This window comes from Eleutherodactylus coqui, chromosome 3 (genome assembly GCF_035609145.1).
Source record: "Eleutherodactylus coqui strain aEleCoq1 chromosome 3, aEleCoq1.hap1, whole genome shotgun sequence".
Classification (NCBI taxonomy): Eukaryota; Metazoa; Chordata; class Amphibia; order Anura; family Eleutherodactylidae; genus Eleutherodactylus; species Eleutherodactylus coqui.
The window spans coordinates 150,995,704-151,011,660 of record NC_089839.1 but is presented as its reverse complement, the minus strand read 5'-3'; the positions used below and the strand labels follow the sequence as shown (position 1 = coordinate 151,011,660).

Sequence of the window (15,957 nt, the reverse complement as noted above, 5' to 3'; positions counted from 1 at the left end):
GACGACTGTATTGGGCAAGGGTCTATCATTTTGCTGTGTAACTTCTATGAATTGGTTTGATCTTAATCTTGATGTACAGCGTTTATTCAGAAATTTAAGGCTTAAAAATCAATTTTCCTCACAACCATCACGTACGGTTGCACAGACCACTACACCGGGGTCTTTTTCCCTGGTTGGAACTGGTCTTCGCAACAAAAGTACGTATCAACCACCTACATCAAATCCTCAAATTGAAGTATTTGCTAAATTAGTATTAAAAGATATTGAAAAACTGAGATCCAAAACATTGGGTAACAAGAGGAGGCTTAAGAATAACCTTAATATGAGGGAAAGGAAAGCCCTTAATTCTCTTGCGCAGGATGATGCGATTGTGGTTAAACCAGCCGATAAGGGTGGAGCAATAGCCGTGATGGATACCAGTATGTACACAACAGAAGTGTTCAGACAATTAAATGATGAAAATGTTTATGAAAAATTGCGATCGGACCCTACCATACGGTTTCAATTACAATTAAGGGGAATGTTGAATGAGGCACTATGGGCAGGTTTGATCGATAAAAAGCTGTTGAAATTCCTTGATATCCAGCACCCCATTGTTCCCACTTTATACACCCTCCCAAAGGTCCACAAGGATCCCCAGAATCCCCCTGGGAGACCGATTGTTTCAGGCAGAAACTCACTCTTCTGCAATATCGCACGATTTTTAGACAAGGTCCTGAGGCGTTTTGCAGATGAGGCGGATTCACACATCAGGGATACATCTGACTTTTTGAAAAAAATTGCATCGTTTGATATGACCGAAGATGTTATTCTGGTCACCTTTGATGTGACTGCGCTATACACCTCTATCAGTCACGATAAAGGGATAGATGCCGTCAGACAATTTCTGATGGCATCGGATATGTCCTCTGAGTGCATGCAGTTTGCCCTGTCGCTGCTGGAGTACATCCTCCGCAACAATTATTTTTTGTTTGGGGGGGGTGTACTACAGACAGCGACAGGGCACTGCTATGGGCTCTAATGTGGCGCCAACATACGCCAACATTTTTGTGCGCCAATTTGAGGAGAAGTATATCTATACCTCCATATATGCGGCGTCGTTGGTGTACTGGGGTCGGTACATCGACGACGTGTTTGCTCTATGGAAGGGTTCGCTCCAAACATTACAGGAATTCCATACCTTTCTAAACGCTATTTACCCAGAACTTCAGTTCACTATGTCTTACTCCATTGTGGAAATCCAATTCCTTGACGTTTTGATTAAAAGACAAGGAATGGGATTGGTAACGGATCTTTACACAAAAAAGACAGATCGGAACAGTTTATTGCTCTATAGTAGCAACCATCCGGTCGCCATGAAGGACTCACTACCATGGAGTCAACTTTTACGAGTGCGAAGAATAGCACACGATCAAACCATTGATTTAAGATTGGATGAGATGTGTAGGAGGTTCCTAGATAGGGGATACCCTGCACCAATCATCACAAAAGCTGCCATACGAGCTAGGGCAATACCACAACAAGATCTTTTGACACCTAAATTAAAGAAACAGACAATGGACAGGATTCCGTTTGTCAGTACCTTTAATAGTCTTAGTGGAACCGTTGGTAACATTATCAAAAAACATTGGCCACTGCTGACATTAGATGGGGCTGTAATACCTGAATTTAAAAATAAGCCTATAAATGCATATAGAAGAGGTAGAAACATAGGTGACCAACTGGTCCACTCACACTTTGCTTCACACAAATCAGCCGTCCAGAGTTTCTTTAAACCCCCTAGAAAGGGGAACTTCCCATGCCTTGCCTGTAGTTGTTGTAACAATTTGGTGAGGGGTGACGAATTTCGGCATCCTCTCAGGGGCAATAGGTACAAGATACAGGGGAGATATACTTGTGCTTCACCATACGTGATCTACCTCATCACCTGCCCATGTGGCCTTGGGTATGTGGGTGAAACCACTATGGAGGTGAGATCACGTATGGTGAAGCACAAGAGTACAATTCGGACGGAAAATCTACAATTACCTGTATCGCGACATTTTTTGGAGGCTAAACACAACATCAGCCAGTTCAAATTTAGGGTCATTGATCATGTCCCCGTACTTCCATGGGGGGGTGATAGAGAATTTTTATTAAAAAAGCGTGAGTTAAAATGGATATACGAGTTGGACACCATGCACCCAAAAGGGCTTAATCAGGAGTACATTTTTCAGCCGTTCTTGTAAATCTTGTTACACACATCAGTATATGAATTGTACATATGTTTTATTAATGAATTTTTTATGGGTATATGTGTAATTGTATTCTTTTTGTTTTGTTTACACAGGTTGTTGGTCTCTCGCTGGTTCCCCCGCCACACGTCTGAGATATGACGGTCCATTATTTCATATTGAAGAAAAAATATAGATTCATGCATAGTGATGTATAGTATCAATAAAATCACAATTTGACTAGGCAGTTAACAGTTGGTGTTCTGTTCTGTTTTATTGGTTTATACAATGGGTTAACATTGGACTATTCATACTCTATGGGTGAGAATGTATATTATTAGATAAGATAGCCTTTGTCAACGTGAATAGACCTGGAAGGGATGACTTTCTAGATGAATATGGGGACATTACTTGATAATACCAGTAGGTTGTTGATATACCCCTTTTTTATTAGATATAGATCACAGTAATGATAAAAGGTCATCTATATTATATTGGATAGATATATTCTCCCTGTGATAGGATGGAGGGCTGAGTCGGCCTTGAGCCTGATTCATGTGGGAATCGAACTTGCAACCTCCAGGTCGTAGGCGAGAGCTTACACTCTGCACCACACGAGGCTCATATGACATCATCAACGATGCGCCGGATAACAGCTGAGACGTGTGGAGAGAGGTAATCAGTGATGAGACACTCCTGTGCATGTTTGTATGTCATTGGTTAATGGTGTTCACATTTCCTATATATATGGTGCACTTTGTATGATATGTATTGGCTTGAGGAAGGTCTATTACGACCGAAACGTTGCCGTAATTTTTGTAATGGGGAAATAAATCTTGTATTTTTCTACATTGCTGAATGCTGCCAGTCACTATTTCCTTATTCCTGACTGCACCCTTGGAGCCTCTCTGGTTTAGGCTTCCTGACTGGCTTTTGCACACTGTTTTGCCTGGCTCTATGTGAGGATATATGCTGTGCTGCTGGGAACCTCTTTTTTCTACTCAGTGACCTGACGCCAGGAGTCAGGCTGCCCTCCCCTCCCTCATTGACGCAAGGGGGAACCCTAACAGAGGCAGAACCCACTGAGACACCCAGTGACAAACAAACGAAAGATGGCGAACCAGGGGAGACAGTGGACAGCAAATTACCCAAACAGTTGTTAGACAACGGAAAGGTAAATTTTGAGAGCCAAGGTCAGGCCCACTATTGTTTTCCGGTATTTAGATGACTAGTAATCTCTTCTTTCTGGGGTGGGAGGGCCGATTGCGTGGTATTGCTGCTTTGTCGTGGCTGTGCTTGCAGATCTGCTGAATGTCTTCCTAGCTTGTTGCTTTTTTTTCCTTTATGTGTCTCCATTTCCTAGATCTCATCTAACATAGAACCATACCGAAACTGTCCACTCTCTAACCACAGATCTAGCCTAAGATTGTCTGGTGTTGGCAACAGCCACCAAAGAAAAGGCTTTTCCACTGGGTTTCAGTAATTCTAAATTCTTATTTTCTATTTATATATAAAGAGTCGGGTTACTTTTTAGAACATTTTGAACAAAATATCTAACGTTTTCTCCATTTTAGTCAACACCAAAATCTGTCAAGAACAGCACTAAGAAAGAAGGAGGCAAGAGGAAGATTAACATGAGCGGTTACATCCTTTTCAGTAGTGAAATGAGGGCAGTTATAAAAGCTCAACATCCAGACTACTCTTTTGGTGAACTTAGCAGATTAGTAGGAACTGAGTGGAGGAACCTTGAGGCCACAAAGAAAGCCGATTATGAAGGTAAAATATGGATCTGATTCCATCTCGCTTCAGAATCCACCTGTGCAGACATCCATGCTATAGATTTAATCAACACAAGGAGGTGCCATCATAATCTCTGATATCCCTGACCTGTTTACTAATGCATTCAAGCCCTTAAAGACGCGCACCCCCTCCCCTTTCATTTTTGTTTTTGCTTACCCCCTTTTAGAAGACCATAACTATTTTTATTTATTCATTGACGTACCGTCCCTGTCGCCCCTTTCCCTGGAAAATGCACCCCACCTTTTTTTATCAGGATGTTGTTAAATATAAGCCTCCCCCGAAAATAAGCCCTAGCTATAATAGGTTCAAAAAAAAAAAGTTAAAATCAATACTCACCTAGTCATTGGCATCCGTGTCCCTCGCGCTGCTCTTCGGCGTTGCAGCAGGCTGCAGTCCTCAGCGCTGACAGGATTTTCTTCTGGTGACTGGGCTTTAATCCCCCGCCTCCGGGAAGAGAGCGCTGTGATTGGATCAAACGGCAGCCAATCGAAGCCGGCGGTTGATTATTCACAGCCATTCAGTGTTGGTTCATCCAGCAGCTGCTTTGATTGGCTGGCACTTAATCCAATCACAGCGCTTGCTGGAGGCGGGGTACTCAAAGCCCCGTCACCAGAAGAGAATCTTGTCAGCACTGAGAACTGCAGCAGCGTGGGGACCAGGGCGAGGGACACAGATACCAGCGGCTAGGTGAGTATTGCTTTTTTTACCTCATTGCTTATACTCACTCAGCCGCTGGCGTCTGTGTCCCTCGCTCTGGTCCCTACACTGCTGCAGTTCTCAGCGCTGACAGGATTATCTTCTGTTGACGGCGCTTTGAATCCCCTGCCTCCAGTAAGCGCTGTGATTGGATCGAGTGCCAGACAATTAGAGCCAGCCCTCAAAGAACCAATCACAGCGCTTACTGGAGCTGGGTTATTTAAAGCCCTGTTACCAAGTGAAAAGAATCCTGTCAGCGCTGAGAACTGCAGCAGCGCAGGGACCAATGCGAGGGACACAGATGCCGGCGGCTGGGTAAGTATTAGACACCCCCTGAAAATAAGACACTGTGCCTTTTTTTTTAGGCAAAAATTCATATAAGACGGTGTCTTATTTTCAGGGAAACAAAGAAGCTGTATGAGGGCTTGTTTTTTTGCGAGAGGAGTTGTATTTTTCAATGGCACTATGTAATGTACCGTATAATGTACTGAAAAACCTTTTAAAAATTCTAAGTGGAGTGAGATGGAAAAAAAAACTAATTCCGTCATCTTTGGGTGTGCCTTGTTTCTACAGCATACATCCTGCAACAAAAATGATATCACTTTATTCTATGGGTCAGCACAATTATTTTGATACCAAATTTATGGGGGTTTTTTTCTTTTGTTTGCTGTAGTATTATTTTTTTCCAAAGATATTCTACTTTTTTTTTTTTTACATTTTCTGCCACCATCTTCTGATAGTCCTAACTTTTTTGTCTTTTTCTGTCAACACGGTTGTGCGAGGGCACATTTTTTGAGGGACGTCCTGTAGTTTCTATGGGTACCATTTTGGAGTACATACAACTTTTTGATAGCTTTTTATTACATTTTTCTTGGAGACGGTGTGACCAAAAAAGCGCAATTCTGGCATAGATTTTATTTTTATTTAACATTTACCGTGCGGGGTAAATAATGTGTTACATTGATAGCTCAGACTTTTACAGTTCCCATAGGGGACAAGAATTTCGATGATTTGATCACTCCTGCAGTATGATGAAATCCCATAGCATTACATTATACCGTGATCTGGCAGGCATTCTATCAAGCTGTTAGAATTGATGGTGGCATTTACAGGATTAACAGCTCCAATCAGCAGCGCTACTTATCGGAGCTGTTGTGGACAGATGTCTGCTGTAAGAGTCAGCATCTGCATTGTATGGAGCAGGATCGACCCCCGATCCCTTCTATACAAACCCCAAACATCCAGGACGTAACTGTATGTCCTGAAGCGTTAAGGGGTTAAATATATCTTACCTACCCAAAAACATGTTGTAGTCAAAAACATTGACCTAGCGCTATACCTCTGTTCTAGCGTCCTATATTGAAAGAACAGTAAGGTACTTGAATAGGACTCATGGATGCGGTTGCGGTACATGATAGTATGGCGCAGAGGCCCCCGGGGGGTCTTAGGACATTGATTTTAATTTTGTGCTGTGACCCCTGTAAGAAATAGAGTCTAAAACCCAATTGCAAAGTTGAGGAGTAGCATGTGTGAATCAGAAAACGATTAGCAACCGGAAAGTACAAAGTGGTTGTGAAGAAGTCTCAGGTAGTCTGAAAACTCCTTCAAGTATTTACATTTTTTGTCTAGGGTATTATACAATAATGGCTTTTACTACAAGCTCCTAATTCATTGTTGATAGCAAAAGATGTAAAAAATACATAAAAGCTTAGTTTGCTTAGTAGCTTGCACAAAGATATACGGGTACAGCTGGGTACAGGCTGCAAGATTTACGTGTACGGCACAAGGCAGTGCACAATGACCTTTGGATAGGTGATAAGTGTCTGCGGGAAAGCCCCTTGAAGTATTGATGGCCTGTACTTGGGGTACTTGTGGGTCCGACCCCTGGCGATTAGCACAATGAAGAGGCTGTGGTCCCCTTCATTGTTTGCACAGGTACAGCGACTGGATTTTGGCTTTAGACTTGGGATATAAGACGTCATTGATTATATACATATATTTGCTTCTTACAGAACGTGCTGCCAAAGTAGCGGAGCAGCAAGAAAGGGAACGTGCAGCGCAGCAGCAACAGCAGCAGCAGAACTCTTCCCCCAGAGCTGGCACTCCTGTGGGAGCTCTAATGGGAGTCGTGCCTCCACCAACACCAATGGGAATGATTAACCAGCAGATGACACTAGCCTCAGGTAGACGATCCATGATCATGCGGACATTACAGGAGTACATGGCTTTACTTGCACTTGTTACTAGACATTATTAATGTGACTGAAGTATTGGTGTTGTGTTCCCTAGTCAGTGGATGGAATATATTTGCATTGTCCTCTCATGTATAGGTAATGGCTACTGTTATCTTATGCTTTACTGAAATATTGTCAAATGATATTGGGTAAATATACTTGGCCATCGTTGGTGAAGCCCCAAACGACACAGAAGGAAACCGATAGTCGTGTCCTGAAGCCATTGGCTGCCGGTTACGGGAGATGTCTCATTAGAGCAAGAATACAATGACCAGCGTGACAACTAAAATACGTAATGGATTTACATGGTTACCTATAGATCACAATCTTTTGCATATTCCACTTGACCTTATTTTATACACTTTCTTCAGTTTACTGGTTAAATGTTAGTGAATTTACAATCATGGATATAGGGAGCCATTTACAGTAATGATATTATCAGATAAGGAATTTAGCAGCCTTTCCCGAGGCGATCCACTATGAGGGCGCAGTCTGCTTTGGAGAGGAATTTTAGAGAATAGTTCTCTCCGGATTAGAGAAAAGTCTGTTCTTATGCCAGAAATGTGCCACTCGTGTCCGAGGCCTTGTCTAGTTCTCTTCAATGGCCCATTTACACGAACGATTATCACTCAAAATTCATTTGATAATTGTTTAGTGTAAAGGCAAAAAAAAAATCGCTCACTATTTGTTTGCGTTTTTTTTTTTTTATCGCTGACTTTTAGTCAATGAAAGAACTGTTGCTGGATCGCTGGCTTCTCGTTCCGTGTAAATGCTCTCCACTCGGTGCTTCAGGTAGAAGGTGAAGCACTGAGCGGAACCCAGCGATCCAGCGGCAAAATCTTGGATCTAAATTCTCTGCAGCAGCGCTGATGACCTTAGCAGGGACGTCAGCGTGCGAGCAGTCATTTAAGCGACTGTCGGCCCATGTAAAAGGGCCATAAGCTGCAATGCCAGGTCAAGGCAATGGACAAGAGAGGCATTGTTTATGGACAAAGAACCGCCATACACAGAAGACTGGATGGTTAGGAGCAGTTAATTTACAAGCATCTTGTATGGAAAGGGTAAGCATTGACACAGTGAGAGGCGTATGCTCGTCTCAAGCCATCAGAGCGGTGGACAGCAGCCACCTTATAAGTTACATGAGGAGGGATAATGATCCTTTAGGCTATTTTCACATGGCCTTTACTTGGGACCTCCCATAGTTCAAGGAAACCAAATTTGGAGCACAATAGGACCCTATAGGTAGGAGGTTCAGGCATTGCTGCAGTAATATGGGCAGCAATTTCTCTCATGTTATGGCAGTAGAAAATGTCCTAAACCTTGATTGCACTTCTCAGCTACAACTACATGGCCTGAAGGTTTTTTTTGGCATTTAAGGTCAATTCTCTCTATCTGCGCACTTATTGTTAGCAGTAGGGATGCAAACCACCAAGTTTCTTGCTACTGTTTTTTTTTGGGGGGGGGGAGGTTTGTTTCCAGGCTGCATAGTATTGGCTCCTCTGTGTGGTTTTAATTTGCATCTTGAACTTTACACTGAAACTCAAACTTTTCCTAGGGAAAAAGCTATGCCATAAGTACCTGATAGATAAGACTCCCACCTCTCGGGGGCTTGCACATATTGCCAGAATGGATGTCACCGCAAAGGATGGGAGTATGAAAACCGACGGAAGCGAATGGGTGTTACGGAAAAGGCATAGGTTGGATTCCCATCTTAGCCATGTCTGGATGATATTGGAGAACCCTTTAAAATGGGGTTGTCCAATCAAAATTAACTTTTTAAACCTAGATCCAAGTGGGTTAAAACAACAAAACAAACAGTACTTGTGTGTTCTTAACAACAGCGATCCAGCCCCGCGATTTACCTGGTCTTTGACATCAGAAGTCAGGTGAAGGCTGCCTGCCAATCACAGGCCTCAGAATCCCCATTCAGAACTCATGGCATCATTGTGCCGCCAGGATTTGAGTTGTGATGTCAAGAGAACCGGCGACATGTTGTGTCCTCTGATTGGCGGGTGGTGGTCACCCCCCGTCCGCTGTCAACAGATGCAGGACTGCAGTGATGGATCCTCAGCATGGAGGACAGGTAAGTAGCATTTATTTAGTTGCGTTAACCCATTTTGGCTCTACATCTAAAAGTTCATTTCAACTTGACAAGCCCTTTAAAGGGGTTGTCTCGCGAAAGCAAGTGGGGTTAAGCACTTCTGTATGGCCATATTAATGCACTTTGTAATATACATCGTGCATTAAATATGAGCCATACAGAAGTTATTCACTTACCTTCCCTGCGCTGGCGTCCCCGTCTCCATGGCTCCGTCTAATTTCAGCGTCTAATCTCCCGATTAGACGCGCTTGCGCAGAAGGGTCTTCTCCCATCTGTTCGGTCCGGCACGAGCGGCATTCTGGCTCCGCCCCTTCTACGCGGCATTGCGTAGCCCCGCCCCATGACATGTGCCGATTCCAGCCAATCAGGAGGCTGGAATCGGCACATGTGACGGGGCGGAGCTACGCGATGACGCGTAGAAGGGGCGGAGCCAGAACGCTGCTGCTGCCGGACAGACCCGAAGGCAGAAGACCCTTCTGCGCAAACGCGTCTAATCGGGCGATTAGACGCTGAAATTAGACAGCACCATGGAGATGGGGACGCCAGCGCAGGGAAGGTAAGTGAATAACTTCTGTATGGCTCATATTTAATGCACGATGTATATTACAAAGTGCATTAATATGGCCATACAGAAGTACTTAACCCCACTTGCTTTCGCGAGACAACCCCTTTAGGTTTTACAGATCTAAAACCTCCCCGAAGACCTTTTATGTGAAAATTGAACAAATTATCGTATTCACAAAATAATAATGATGTTTTTTGGAGGCTCCGCTTTTAATCTTCTCATTTGATCCCTTTACTATATTCATGGCTTATCATTGGATCCTATAGAGGAAACCTCCTGAGCTTTGTTGACACCTTATATAATTTCCATCCTTCCATGATGTAGCTATTAACATGATGACATGTTTTGATTTTTGTTAAACTGCTAACTCATTTTTGTATGTTCTCAACATTAATATCACAGAATTAACGCCATTTCTTCATGTTAGTGCATGTTTGTTTTAATCCATTATATTGCATGCTTGTTCTTCAAGGCATGATAGGGGGCTATCCGCCTGGCCTGCCACCTATGCAAGGCCCAATTGATGGCATTATTAGCATGGGCAGCATGCAGCCTCTTCATCATGGGGTGATACCACCTCCCCACCTCCTTCCACCTGGTATACCAGGCCTTCCGGGCATCCCGCTACAGGGTAAGAATGTCATAACCTCGTTCACTCACCTCCATCCCACCTCTCACTTCAGATGCTTGTATGTATACTGATCCACCGCCAGTCACTTTATCACCAGACACTTCTAACAATCTTTAGCAATTAAGCTGTTATGTTGGGTTTTGTTATGTGGTTCTCGTCAGGTAAATCTGCCACCTAATTTGGGGGAAGATGTAATTTCTTTGTCCTTAACCACACAAAAACATGGATTCCTTGTCTAGATTGCATAAAATGATTTTAGAGCAATTTTTTGTATGTTTTTGATCTTTTATCTTGTTCAAAGCCCTGGTCGGTTGCATTTACTTTACTGGGGGAGTGAGGAAGTATAGGAACTTATTGGAATATAGGGATGGTCTGAGGATACACAGTATTTTGTACAATGGGTGCACCTGTACTTGTTAGGTGGGCTGCACATGTCCGAGCCGGATTCTGCATGCGGGAGCCCACAGCGGAACCCAGCCCTGACAGCAGCCGGCAACCCTGCGTACTTGACTTTCTTTTCTCTGTATTGTGGAAGGTCGCGGAGAGCCGCTGTTGGACATGTGCAGTATAGATTTTGTTTTCTACATTTTTTTTTTCCATGCCGTTGCTTGGCGATGATGCGGAATCCGCAGTCTGTCCACAATGTCAATTACAGACAGGCTGCAGGTCGGACTGCCTCCAATGACTTCAATGGAAGCCATCCGCACAAAAATGCAGCATGCTGAGATTTCTTTCCTACGCTCATAGAAACTACATTTGGTGTCCGTGAGTATGCCAGAATAATCTATTTCGCATTGCATGCTATGAATAGAATCTGCTGCAGTTTCGCAGTGCGGACGCCCGCAGTGGATTCTGCTGCAAAAATCTGTGCAGACCCCCCTTAAAAAAATAAAATACATTTTCATGGTCTGATAAAGAGCAAGAAACCATGTCCACCCCAGATGCTCCACCTTAACAAGCTATTTTAATAAATGATTGTATTGTCCTCTTATTCAGAATATCAGCATCTATCAGGTCCCATTTGTGCAGATTTAAGGAATTTCTTTCACTTTTTTTTAATTATTCCCTTTTCCGGGTTTAATTGCAGTTTCTTTTGTGGGACTGGGTTTGCCCTGATATAAGCATTTCTGGGTGATACTTTCAGCTGTGGTGTTAGTAGGACCTCTATAGTTGGTGCACATGTAGCCCATTAGTATGCTACTTCTGTTTGTCTGTAATATATGTGCTGTTCAGTGACAACTTAGCCATTTTCCCATAAAAATGTGGTTTTAATAAGTGTTTTTTAAGTCTTTGTTTTTTAACCAAATGAGCCATTATTCTCCTCTAAATCTAACACTTTATCACTATTTGCCGTTTTTCAGCAGCATATATTTCACAATAACACCTATAATCAAAATCCGTGTTCCACATCTCTCTTAGGGCATTTACCCACTTGCGTTTATTTAAGGCGATTGTCACTGGGACTTTCTAATGTTAAAAACTAGAGATGAGCGAACGTACTCGTCCGAGCTTGATGCTCGTTCGAGTATTAGCGTGTTCGGGATGCTCGTTATTCGTAACGAGCACCACGCGATGTTCGAGTTACTTTCACTTTCATCTCTGAGACGTTAGCGCGCTTTTCTGGCCAATTGAAAGACAGGGAAGGCATTACAACTTACCCCTGCGACGTTCCAGCCCTATACCACCCCCCTGCTGTGAGTGGCTGGCGAGATCAGGTGTCACCCGAGTATATAAATCGGCCCCTGCCGCGGCTCGCCACAGATGCGTTCTGACAGAGATCAGGGAAAGTGCTGCTGGTGCCGGAGCTGCTATAGGGAGAGCGTTAGGAGTTATTTTAGGCTTCAAGAACCCCAACGGTCCTTCTTAGGGCCACATCTAACCGTGTGCAGTAGTGTGGAGGCTGCTTTTTGCAGTGTTGCACATTTTTTTTTTTTGGTATATCGGCCGTGCAGAGCATTGCGCCCTGCAGTAATACTACAGGGACAGAAGTGGTTAGGCAGGGACAGAAGACATATTGATTGAATATAGGCAGTGGGCCTTTGCAAAAAAATTTGTGGGAAAAAATCTATTTGGCCTGGCTGTGACTGTGCTCAGTGTTCTGGGTCTGTCTGTGCTGGGTGTAGTAGTTCTACAAAATCATACGCAGCCAGCTAAGTGTTACAGCAGGCTTGCGCCAAATTATTTCCTGGCTCTGTCTGGGCTGTGAAATTACCGCTGTATTGCAGTTCACAGTGCAACACTCTGCAGTTCTTTGACATACTGCTGGGCCAGAAGCGCTTAGGCAGGGACAGAAGACATATTGATTGAATATAGGCAGTGGGCCTTTGCAGAAAAATTTGGGGGAAAAAATCTATTTGGGCTGCCTGTGACTGTCCTCAGTGTTCTGGGTGTCTGCTGGGTGTAGTAGTTCTCCTAATTCATACGCAGCCAGCTAAGTGTTACAGCAGGCTTGCACAAAATTATTTCCTGGCGTTCCGTAAGCGAAGTCAGCCTCCAACCACAGGCCAATAAGCGGCACATTTAATTACAGCGTTCTGTTTCTGCATTACTGGTAATACAGCATGCTGAGGGGTAGGGGTAGGCCTAGAGGACGTGGACGCGGCCGAGGACTCGGAGGCCCAAGTCAGGGTGTGGGCACAGGCCGAGCCAGTGCGGTGGCCAGGGGTAGAGACAGGGCCAGACCGAATAATCCACCAACTGTTTCCCAAAGCGCCCCCTCGCGCCATGCCACCCTGCAGAGGTCAAGGTGCTCAACGGTGTGGCAGTTTTTCACAGAGACGCCTGACGACCGACGAACAGTGGTGTGCAACCTTTGTCGCGCCAAGATCAGCTGGGGAGCCACCACCACCAGCATGCGCAGGCATATGATGGCCAAGCACCCCACAAGGTGGGACGAAGGCCGTTCACCGCCTCCGGTTTGCACTACTGCCTCTCCCCCTGTGCCCCAACCTGCCACTGAGATCCAACCCACCTCTCACGACACAGGCACTACCGTCTCCTGGCCTGCACCCACACCCTCACCTCCGCTGTCCTCGGTCCCATCCAGCAATGTCTCTCAGCGCAGCGTCCAGACGTCGCTAGTGCCACTGTTTGAGCGCGAACGCAAGTACGCCGACACGCACCCGCACGCTCAAGCGTTAAACGTGCACATTGCTAAATTGATCAGCCTGGAGATGCTGCCGTATAGGCTTGTGGAAACGGAGGCTTTCAAAAGCATGATGGTGGCGGCGGCCCCGTGCTACTCGGTTCCCAGTTGCCACTACTTTTCCCAATGTGCCGTCCCAGCCCTGCACGACCACGTCTCCCGCAACATTGTACGCGCCCTCACCAACGAGGTTACTGCCAAGGTCCACTTAACAACAGACACGTGGACAAGCACAGGCGGGCAGGGCCACTATGTCTCCCTGACGGCACATTGGGTGAATTTAGTGGAGGCTGGGACAGAGTCAGAGCCTGGGACCGCTCACGTCCTACCCACCCCCAGAATTGCGTGCCCCAGCTCGGTGGTGGTATCTGCGGCGGTGTATGCTTCCTCCACTAAACCACCCTCCTCCTCCTACACAACCTCTGTCTCGCAATCAAGATGTGTCAGCAGCAGCACGTCGCCAGCAGTTGGTGTCGCGCGGCATGGCAGTACAGCGGTGGGCAAGCGTCAGCAGGCCGTGCTGAAACTACTCAGCTTAGGAGAGAAGAGGCAGACGGCCCACAAACTGCTGCAGGGTCTGACAGAGCAGACCGACCGCTGGCTTGCGCCGCTGAGCCTCCAACCGGGCATGGTCGTGTGTGACAACGGCCGTAACCTGGTGGCGGCTCTGCAGCTCGGCAGCCTGACGCACGTGCCATGCCTGGCCCATGTTTTTAATTTGGTGGTTCAGCGCTTTCTGAAAAGCTACCCACACTTGTCATACCTGCTTGAAAAAAGGTGCGCCGGCTCTGCGCACATTTCCGCAAGTCCCACACGGACGCTGCCACCCTGCGGACACTGCAACATCGGTTCCATCTGCCAGTGCACCGATTGCTGTGCGACGTGCCCACACAGTGGAACTCTACGCTCCACATGTTGGCCAGGCTCTATGAGCAGCGTAGAGCTATAGTGGAATACCAACTCCAACATGGGCGGCGCAGTGGGAGTCAGCCTCCTCAATTCTTTACAGAAGAGTGGGCCTGGTTGGCAGACATCTGCCAGGTCCTTGGAAACTTTGAGGAGTCTACCCAGATGGTGAGCGGCGATGCTGCAATCATTAGCGTCACCATTCTTCTGCTATACCTCTTGAGAAGTTTCCTGCAAAGCATAAAGGCAGACGCTTTGCACTCGGAAATGGAGGCGGGGAAGGACAATATGTCGCTGGATAGTCAGAGCACCCTCATGTCTATATCTCAGCGCGTTGAGGAGGAGGAGGAGGAGCATGAGGAGGAGGGGGAAGAGACAACTTGGCCCACTGCTGAGGGTACAGATGCTGCTTGCCTGTCATCCTTTCAGCGTGTATGGCCTGACGACGAGGAGGAGGAGGATCCTGAAAGTGATCTTCCTAGTGAGGACAGCCATGTGTTGCGTACAGGTACCCTGGCACACATGGCTGACTTCATGTTAGGATGCCTTTCTCATGACCCTCGCGTTACACGCATTCTGGCCACTACGGATTACTGGGTGTACACATTGCTCGACCCACGGTATAAGGAGAACTTTTCCACTCTGATACCCGAAGAGGAAAGGGGTTCGAGAGTGATGCTATACCACAGGACCCTGGCGGACAAGCTGATGGTAAAATTCCCATCCGACAGCGCTAGTGGCAGAAGGCGCAGTTCCGAGGGCCAGGTAGCAGGGGAGGCGCGGAGATCAGGCAGCATGTACAGCACAGGCAGGGGAACACTCTCTAAGGCCTTTGACAGCTTTATGGCTCCCCAGCAAGACTGTGTCACCGGTCCCCAGTCAAGGCTGAGTTGGCGGGAGCACTGTAAAAGGATGGTGAGGGAGTACGTAGCCGATCACACGACCGTCCTCCGTGACGCCTCTGCCCCCTACAACTACTGGGTGTCGAAGCTGGACACGTGGCCTGAACTCGCGCTGTATGCCCTGGAGGTGCTTGCTTGTCCTGCGGCTAGCGTCTTGTCAGAGAGGGTGTTTAGTGCGGCTGGGGGAATCATCACAGATAAGCGTACCCGCCTGTCAACCGACAGTGCCGACAGGCTTACACTCATCAAGATGAACAAAGCCTGGATTTCCCCAGACTTCTCTTCTCCACCAGCGGACAGCAGCGATACCTAAGCAATACGTAGGCTGCACCCGCGGATGGAAGCATCGTTCTCTATCCCCATCAAAAACGGGGACCTTTTTGCTTCATCAATCTGTGTATAATATTCCTCCTGCTCCTCCTCCTGAAACCTCACATAATCACGCTGAATGGGCAATTTTTCTTAGGCCCACAAGGCTCAGTCATATAATTTTTGTAAACAATTTTTATACGTTTCAATGCTCATTAAAGCGTTGAAACTTGCACCTGAACCAATTTTTATTTTAACTGGGCTGCCTCCTGGCCTAGTTACCAATTAAGCCACATTAACCAAAGCGATTAATGGATTTCACCTGCCCTCTTGGTTGGGCATGGGCAATTTTTCTCAGGTACATTAGTACTGTTGGTACACCAATTTTTGGGGGCCCTCGCCTACAGTGTAATCAAATGAATTTTTAGCCCACCTGCATTACAGCTGACGTTACA

At 46.0% G+C, this 15,957-nt stretch overlaps 1 pseudogene; it reads left to right on the top strand.

The window, feature by feature from the left end:
- Window positions 1–15,957, top strand: part of LOC136620186 (protein polybromo-1-like) — a 62,019-nt pseudogene that overhangs the window by 34,961 nt on the left and 11,101 nt on the right.